Here is an 8,457-nt window from a genome sequence, read left to right as displayed (position 1 = left end):
TCCCGCGGAACAGCGCGTGTTGTCGGCGCCGCTCAGCGCCTCATGATCTAACAGCCAAGCTGTGCAACGCAAACTTGTATCATGTCTCACTGGACCACCAAATCGCCGATCTCAGGAACTAGGGCATTCTGCTATGTTAGAACGGTTTCCTACTATAGAGTTTGCCACAAATACGAAAATATCACGCTGTTTAGCGCACTGCCCTACGTCCTTCTATCGTATTTTCGCATCTCTGAGAGTCTGTACTCTGTAATCAGAATAAGCCCCGCCTTCTTCGTTGATGGGCATGAATGGGGCGTCACCGACGTGACCAGTTACTGTACCTACTGTCTTTCGCCAGCCTGTTTACTTTTCGTAAATAATGAAATGCCCGGCCGATGCATTTCACATCGAAGTTAGTGGGAAAATTTTCGGCATTTTTACTCGCTGTCGGAAGTGAACGAGTGCGTCATTCATTGAACATTGAAGTTTTTCTTAAAATTAAATAATTCCGAAAATCCCTAACCGCGCTACTCGATTGTTTTAGCCAATGAACGTAGCTGTGTGTGTGACGTCTTGCCTGTGCGCTTTGTGCTTGGCTTAGCGGGCCTCGAAATGGATATATCGGAGGCAGGCACCTCGCAACACGCGTGTTTGTTTACATATAGCTTTGTGACGTACGGTGTTCGGGAGTTCTGCGATGATAACCTCGTAATTTCTCAACATTTCTTAAGGTGCATGGAACATTTTACCAATTTAGTGGTGTCAGTTAGTCACGGATATGTCACAGTAAGTACTAACCGTACTTACCGTGTTTCACATACGTTCACCTATTTTGCACACAGGCGGTCGATCATTGTGAACTTAAATTGTGTGAAGATTTATTTTTATTGAGACGTTCCAAGTGCCTGTGCTTTCATCAGTCTTGTACGTCAATTCACGTGTGTCAAGAGCCATAAACTCAACACAATTTCATCTCTGTTATTGTTTATGCCTGAATGCGTGATTGATCAGGGAGGGGGTGCATGTAAGAGGGAGACATTTTCTTTGGGGTTCCGAAAAACACAATTCCACTTGACAATTTCATGGGCTATTTCAATTGGAAGCTCTGCATAATGGACCCCCAACAAGCCCTTTGACTGACTAGTCAAGAAATTCAAAGGTCTGTATATTGCTCTTATTTAGAACAAAGTCTTCATTGTTATCTTCTAAAACTACAGACCATCCGCTGACTGCTGTGGAGACGTGCGCCGGGCCTCGAATATGGCGCACGTCTCCACTGCGGACAGCGCTTAATCATACTTGAACATCCCCGCGGTCGCGTGCGCATGGTTACAGTCCTATAGACCGAAGGTCCGATAGACCGAAGGTTTATTCGAATACGCAGTGGTTACACGTCCGGAATCGGTCGCCTAGCCTCCAGGCTACGCATCCGGATATCCACTGATGCCGTATTCGAACGTGAATATGCCGCACATCCACCGATGCGACTATAAATCATATGATGCCACTATAAACCATATATATGCCCTAACCCTAACCCTAACCCTAACCTTAACCCTAACCCTTTGCAATATTCGGTCTATAGGGCTGCCCCCCGTGCGCATATCCCGCGGAACTGCGCGTCTCATGCACGCGCAGCGCTCAGGATCAACAGCAAAGCTGTGCCACGCAATCTTGTATCATGTCTTTCTGGATTCAGGAACCTGTGCTAACTTGTGCGTCCGAACATCCCACGCACGTTTCTTGAATGCATGCCAACTAAAGTTGTGCGTGAGGTGTTCTAAATTTCCTGCGTACGCACTTGTGCGTACGCATTTCTTCTTGAATCTGGCACTGAGTTCACTAGTGCATGCTGCTAGTTGCATGCTGGGGTGGATTTTCTACGGGCCCGTCGGGCCTGCTAGTATTAGAAATGCAGGCCGAGCCTTAAAGTACGGGCCTCTGGCCCGCGGGCCCGGTAGGATTTCGAACCCTAGCTGGATGAGCTTTGCTGCTTATTTCCATGCCAGTGTCTGGCGGTGCTGTTGCTTCACCCGATAAGATTTATGCATCGCACGTCTAGTAATAATATGTCAATATTCGCCTATTTGTACTAGGCCCCTATGGAGACACGCAATGTGTCTGCTTTATTGTACATTATAATTATTAAGCCTTGTAAGGTGAGAGCCGCCCTTGCTTGGGCGAATCCATTCATCGTCAATGTTCTCATATATTTTTCATCTGCCATGATTGAAGAATGCTATATATGGAAGCTGTAGCTGTAATTGGTGATGACACGTGATAAAATTGTGAACGTGTGTAGGCTGTAGCAGTGTATTACAGCTGACTGAACTTTGCATAACGTTTGAAGCGATTCGCAGCATTCGCTGATTAACTCTATGTGGGTTCAATCGCGTCATTCCCGATTTTTCGCTTGTTGTCGGCTGAAAAGGATTTAATTCGCCGTTGACCGGAGCTCAGTCCCTGGAAAGAGGGGAAGCTTTGAAATGGAACGGACAGATGACAAATGATGATTTGTCAGGATTGTGTTCAAAAGGCATGAAGCATGTCGATCTAAATTTATAGTCTCAGACTTGTTAACAGAGTACCAGTTGTTTTTGCTGAGCCAAAAGCAATCCATCGTCCCTGTCGTAGTAACACATGTAAGCATATCAAAAATTATTTTTATCAGGATCTGCGTCGTCGGTATAAATGTGTCTCATCTTGTTCTATGCATTGCATTGCTCTCTGTTTCTGCATATTAAATGGTGATCACTGATCATGCATTTTAGCTACCCATTTTACCCGTATTATACGCGCATATACTATATGATCGCGTAATAACCGCAAATTTGGCCTCAGATTTCAACCCTGTATTTGCTCTGCGGTTTATAAGTGCGCCATACCGTGAGGGGAAATATTTGTTCATCGATCGTTGCTGAGTCTTGTCACTCGCGGGGCGATAATGGGTGAATCTAACGTTCATTAAATAAATGCATAAATCGTGTTTGCCTAAATGTTTTGATAATGTAGTACAGTATTAACTATGATTAAAATATTTTTTCCAAATTCAAATGTTAGTAATTTAAATAAATAATTTATTAAATTGCCAACAGATGGCAGCACATCGGAAAAAGGCAATCGTTTCATATCAAATCAGCGAAGCGGATCGGTCGTCAATTACCCGGTACCATAAATGCTTTGTCTAGCGAAAGTGTGAATTTGTATTTAAGGACTCTTCAAACATGTCATGATGTGCTCATAATCTGTGTGCGGTTTATACCTGAACTAGGCGCAATACTTGGTTACTCGATTCAAATTGAGGTGCAGCTTATATAGGCGCCCGCGGTTATTACGTGATCATATACGGTAATACATTATACATGATTAAGGAAGAATGCCGATTACACTTAGGTAAATTTTGGGATTGAAAAAAAAATTCTGCATACATGCATGTGAAAAAGGTCAGGAACTTGTGAGCAGTAAAAAATAAGAGTAGAAACTGTTGTCTAAAACATTTGTTTTGTTTATGGAATATTACTCTATAAAAATAGAGCCTTGAGGCATAATGTGGTATGTCGTCATACACTGTCTATGAGTGGCACAAGTAGACGATTAAGTCATTCCATATCAACAAGTACCGTGCAATCACTCTCGTCGGCTGCACTTTTATGTTTAGTACAGTAGCCATGCAGAGCCCCCTTTTAAGAGCCTGCGCGGTGATCCGTCCACGTCTACAACATCCGTATTCTAGACGAATTAGATCCCCTGCTCTCATTCAGGCTTGTTCGCGAACATTTCTCGTAAAGCTGCTGCGACGACACACACTGTTGCCACGTGCGCCATCTGCGTGCGAGCGAGCGCGTGTGGGAGTCGGATGTTGCTGCTGCTGCGCGGGGAATCTGCGATGGCTGTGTATGTTAGCTTCGGGTCTGCCCCTGCCTCCCCGCCGTAACAGATTTGCGCGGGGAGGCCGTCGTCGGCGTTCCTCTCCGTCACTTAAAGTGGTGAACAACAGTAAAGGGCGTCCATAGACAGCAGGCCTGAATAAGCATCGAACAGAAATTAATTAAAAATACTCGCACTGTACTGCGCTTACACAACATACACTTTATTCATGTTAAATAACTACAGATTCGTGCTCTATGCTCCGCTCGAAACTTTTGCCAGCTCTATGATGCGAATTTCTGCAAAGTTGTCTGAACACATTTCAAACACAAAAATGCCCAACGGGTCGCTGTGGCTACGCCACCTGACGGAATGACACAACAACACAACAAGACCAATTTTACTTCTAATGCTTTCTAGACGTCCACGAGACATCTAACTTGCGTGCATAATGCAAATTATTGCACTCTATTGCCGAATTTTGGCGTAAAAAAATGCCAAAAAGGGCCTTTTCTAGAGACGAAATAGTGCAATGGTGAACAATTTGCGGAGGCTTACTGTTGTACGCCTCCTTAACGCCGTTGTGATAGCGTTTCGCGGCCAATCGTGACAGATACTTTTCCCCTGCCGACACCGTCTGTCTTGTTTAGCAGGTGATAGATCGGCCATTATCAACGCCAAACGGCCAGTGTCAGCTGAACGTTAGCGAAGGAAACATGTGAGCGGTCAGAAAGGCCAATACCGACGGAAACGTGTAGGAGATTCTCTCTCTCTCTCTCTCTCTCTCTCTCTCTCTCTCTCTCTCTCTCTCTCTCTCTCTCTCTCTCTCTCTCTCTCTCTCTCTCTCTCTCTCTCGCTCTGGAGCGGATGCGGCTGTGCGGATTGGGGGGTGGCGGAGAGTCTGCGGCATATTACCGCGATTGAGACCCATTGCGGTGCATATATGTACAGATTGTGCTCGCATTTAGCTTGTACGTCATCGCATTATTACGATTTCTGCGGATAGCGCAGACGATTGCTGGTCCAATTACGTGTATAGCCAACAGTGTGGATCTACGCCGTGTAATTTAATTCACTGCCACTGCCTCTAGCAAATCTCTCCCTGTACTTGTGTAATGCACGTGAATAGGTGGGGGCGGACATCCGGGAACTTTTGACTATTTGACCGGATGTAGATTGGAGCCGATGAAAACAAACCATAGTAATGCACTGATCAATGCACGCAGCGCATAGTGCCAAGGCATTATGTGGTGTTTGGATGCCGCAAATCACAGTCTTTCAAGTGACAAAAAACGCTCATTCTTTGAGCTGCCGTAGCCCGAGAGGAGAGACAGATGGCTAACAGCAATTAGTCAGGAGAACGAAGACGGCTTCCACTGGAGTCCCACCGGGTCAAGGACCGTTTGTTCTGACTACTTTGTCGCAGCCACGGTAAGATTCATTTCGGTTTCTGTTTCTTACTCTTAGAATCAGATAATTTTAAAACAGTTTGGGAATCAAAATTGCACTTGCAGAGATCCCATTTCCAAGCTTCAGTCTAGACTGAATTACTACTACTAGTACTAGACCAATAAATTAGTATAAATTTATAGTAGAGCCGTCATTGCTACCAGAAAACAGAAAATCGAATAATTCTAGCTGAGCGTGAAGAAATGAAGCAAGTAGATCTGAATGCTTAAGTAAAAGATTATAGTGTACATGGTGTAGATAAGGGTAACGAAAAACTATGAATATTTAAAATTTTGGAATTATTTTTTTTCATGGCAATAAATAATAAAATATAGTCCTTTGCAGAGATAATTTACAAAAACCTTTCTTTCATTTTTTATAGAACGACCATCGAAAGATTCTCTACATCCAGATTATCTCCCATCAATTTTCCCCCACCGACCCAACAGTCAACAGAGAGTAGAACACAGTTTAAAATGATACAAGCGTCACGACTCACAAGGACACCGACTTGAAGAAAACATGCACCAAATGTCTTCAGTTTGAGGATCCTGAAGGGCTCGATGTCATCGAGGATTTTGTTCCTCTCGAAGAAACTGCCTCCATTCCCACTCAGACAGGATATATATACGGATAGGATTTTACTGTTGTTTGTATTACATGGGAGGGTGATGACTTGTACATAATGACGGCTTGTAAATGACGACTTTGGCGGGGGTATTTATATGGATTTATCATTAGAGAAAATGTGGACTTTGACTTCCATGACGACTTCCATATGTTAAAAACCCTATTGACCTTCAGTTGCATTACCCTGAACTCTACAGGTACCCAATTTACAGCCTTGAACTCTAGCACCTATGTGTGCTCTAGTACCTAGGTTGAGAACACATCTAATGGCTTTATTTTGACACACTTGCAGCTTAGCCCTTGTGCACTTTGTGAGACTGCTGTACCATATACTGCTTGCATAGTCAAAATGACATAGAATTCGGGCAGAAACTAGTAATCTTTTACATGCCGTGTTTAAAGGGACAGTAGCCTCTAGGATTTTACTGCATACAACTGTACTTACTGTATAACAAATCGTCTATACCCACATGTATTTGTCACCAGATACTCATCAACGCTACGAAATTTGAACGGCGCCATGACACCCGCGACCGTGCTGCCACCCTGAAAAAGTTGCGTATTTGCACAACGCACGTGACGTGTACGTGCGCACGACAACCCGCTTAGCGCAAAGACGTCTTCCAATACACAATGTACAGACATGTAGTGAACAAATGTGCGACTAATCATCACGTTTGGTGACACAATAAAAACACACGCAGAAACAACGGTGTGATACTTTGTCACTCACACCCTCACGACAAAACGACGGCCGTCCTCATCGATATAGCACTACAACGTCTACTCGTTCAACGGCTACGTCGTCAGCGTGCACACCTACTTTGTGGGGCACGTATGCACCCAGAGCACGGACGATTATATTAATCGAGTAAATACGATAGATTTTCCCCTGAAATGGCCCAATTCAATGCTCCTCTCTGCAACCCACTTTGAAGTATACGCACCTCCACTGAGCTCTACCGCGCCGCACGCCGTGCCAACATGGCACCGACACGCACCGGCCGCGCCCATGCTTACGTACATCCAGACTCGCGAGCTGCAGAACAACACGGCAACGTGTACCAAAATTGGATATAGAGCAGGTGGGGAAAGCCAATGACCGTGCGCACAATACAACTTCGCACGGATGCACCATTGACACCCGTTTCGGCACACGCCAGCGGAACGCTATACAGCGTGGCACAAGTGCACCGCACAGCACAATCACGTGTACGTGGCCATACGTTCCGTGAACGCACGCATCGCACATGTTATGTTATCATTCCACCAACCAACAGCCATCAGAACAGGAAAAATTAATCCATCAACTAACTAACACTGCGGCCTAACTCCAACTGGGTCGTGTTGCTATGACGTGATTCCCCAAGATCAAGTTCCAAATTCAATAATTAAATAATTTTATTGCACCAGTCAAATTATCAGCTCTTGATTAATTTTCCATGTTGAAATTATCGGTGAAAGCTTGGCTTGGCCCGGACCTCCCTTTTCGAAATGATGCGTTGGCCGGCGAGTAGTGCACGCTGGGCTTGAAGGAACCCCGCCAAAAGTGCAAATGCTGGCTGTCCAGTTACCTACTCATACACGGCACACGACCTACGCAACTGCATACGTGTACGTACGTGACACTGCAGCGCACCACTGCACGCTGTACGTGCTCCAAGCACAACATCAAACAATCTGCCGATTGCGTCACACCACGTTGTACTTTGTGTATCATCTTACTGCTTAAGAGTGACAATGGGGAAACACGCAGCGCAGCTTAACGTCAGTTACAGTTATCTTAGGAATTATGAGCGTGGTGTCAGAGAGCACTACCAAGCCACTGAGTGGTAGAATGAGTAAAAACGGGAAATTCTAGAAGTTGTACCTGGCAAAAGAGAGTAGAAAGAGAGAAAAAGAGTACCATATTAGTAGTATAAGTAAATTAATATTTTCCGTCAGTGATAATAGCTAAGACTCCATAAAGTGCCATATGTTTAATAGAGTACGTTTTGTTGAACCTAATAGTTTTCTCAGCGGGAGTTAACTTGTGCCAGTACATTGTTAGTTTAGGTAGATCTACGGAAGAGTTCCACTTATCATATCACAAAAAGTTTCATGGTTCAATCACCATTCTAGAAATATAGTTTTTTAAAATTAGTTCTTAAGAACCTAATCAAGACTAACAGATATTGATATTAACAAGCGACGGAGGTGAGTCGCACTCACAATAATTTGCGGCATCGAAAATCTGATAAGTATGCGGCACAAACGCACTTTCCGAGAACATCGCTACAGACAAGGAGTGTCTATTAGGTCTTATACATTTTAAACCCAATCAGAGAGGCGATTGTCACCACTCGATCTCCGGTGTCCTGCATAGGAACTGCAACTGATAGTGTGTCAGTTATAATTATGGATAAATTTGTCCACTAAAATGAATATCGTTCGTTAAATAGCATTTAGGTATAAATATAATTGCACTTTTGTGATTAGCCTCGGTCATTAACTGCAAAATAAAATGCAAATACGAAGGCCCGTTCGTGG

Source organism: Priapulus caudatus, unplaced genomic scaffold, assembly GCF_000485595.1.
Source record: "Priapulus caudatus unplaced genomic scaffold, Priapulus_caudatus-5.0.1 Scaffold176, whole genome shotgun sequence".
In the NCBI taxonomy this organism is placed as follows: Eukaryota; Metazoa; Priapulida; class Priapulimorpha; order Priapulimorphida; family Priapulidae; genus Priapulus; species Priapulus caudatus.
Note: the sequence above shows the minus strand (reverse complement) of the source record.